General features: G+C 31.7%; 1 non-coding gene across 1 annotated transcript; it reads right to left on the reverse strand.

Annotated features, from left to right (window-relative positions):
- Positions 1–768: 768 nt before the first annotated feature.
- On the reverse strand, positions 769–841 carry Trnaa-agc. Its single transcript has one exon. It is a non-coding gene; the product is annotated as a tRNA-Ala (tRNA).
- Between the last annotated feature and the right edge of the window lie 313 nt (positions 842–1,154).

Below are 1,154 nucleotides of genomic sequence, written 5' to 3' on the forward strand. Positions count from 1 at the left end.
ATTTACATAATATCGAGGTCTCTTTCATTCTTTTGTTGTCTTACCATTTCTATCAATATATATATATATATATATATATATATATATATATATATATATGAAAAAACAAGTCAAGATAGAAAATTCTAAAATAATTTTGTAAAGAACATTTCAGTACCGGTTTCGGTCATTTTGAGACCTTTTCAACTGTAACAATTAAATAATTAAATTTAGAAAAATTAAAAGTAAAGTTTTTTTAAAAGAATATTTGTATAGTGTTCAAATATAAGTGGCATTTTCCTTAAATATATATATATATATATATATATATAATATATATATATAATATATATATATATATATATATATATATATATAATATATATATATATATATATATTAGAGATAAGTTTAAAATAATGTATATATAAGAAACAAGTTAAAAATAATGGTCATTACATATCATTCCTTTACTGGAGCAAATTTGGCTTACAGCTGTTTCCAGTGGTCATTATAGGTTCATTACTGAATTACTGATAGGTTTGTGTAAAAACCTGTTAGTCTGGAGCCCATCCACGGAATTACCATATAGAATTGTGATGAACCATCATTTTTAACACTACCAAAAGATTAAATGGAGCTCTTCTCTAATCTAAGAAATATTGTAATGCAATTTGTCACAAATCAAAGTACGCAAAGCAATTCATAGAAACTACAACACCATAAAACATGAATTAACAATGCTTTCTAACGAAAATGAGGGGAAGCAACAAAAAAAATTAGTCGTAATGGAGAATCCGGGTATCGATCCCGGTACCTCTCACATGCTAAGCGAGCGCTCTACCACTTGAGCTAATTCCCCAGTCGTACTTAGCCCTTACACAGCTATTACTATGTATGTAACATGAAATTCACGTCATATATGTAGATACATGATTGTTATAGCAATAATTGAGGCGCAATGGCCCAGTGGTTAGGGCAGCGGACTCGCGGTCGTAGGATCACGGTTTCGATTCCCAGACCGGGCGTTGTGAGTGTTTATTGAGCGAAAACACCTAAAGCTCTACGAGGCTCCGGCAGGGATGGTGGTGATCCCTGCTGTACTCTTTCACCAAAACTTTCTCTCACTCTTACTTCCTGTTTCTGTTGTACCTGTATTTCAAGGGGCCGGCCTT

This window comes from Octopus sinensis, linkage group LG5 (assembly GCF_006345805.1).
Source record: "Octopus sinensis linkage group LG5, ASM634580v1, whole genome shotgun sequence".
Taxonomy (NCBI): Eukaryota; Metazoa; Mollusca; class Cephalopoda; order Octopoda; family Octopodidae; genus Octopus; species Octopus sinensis.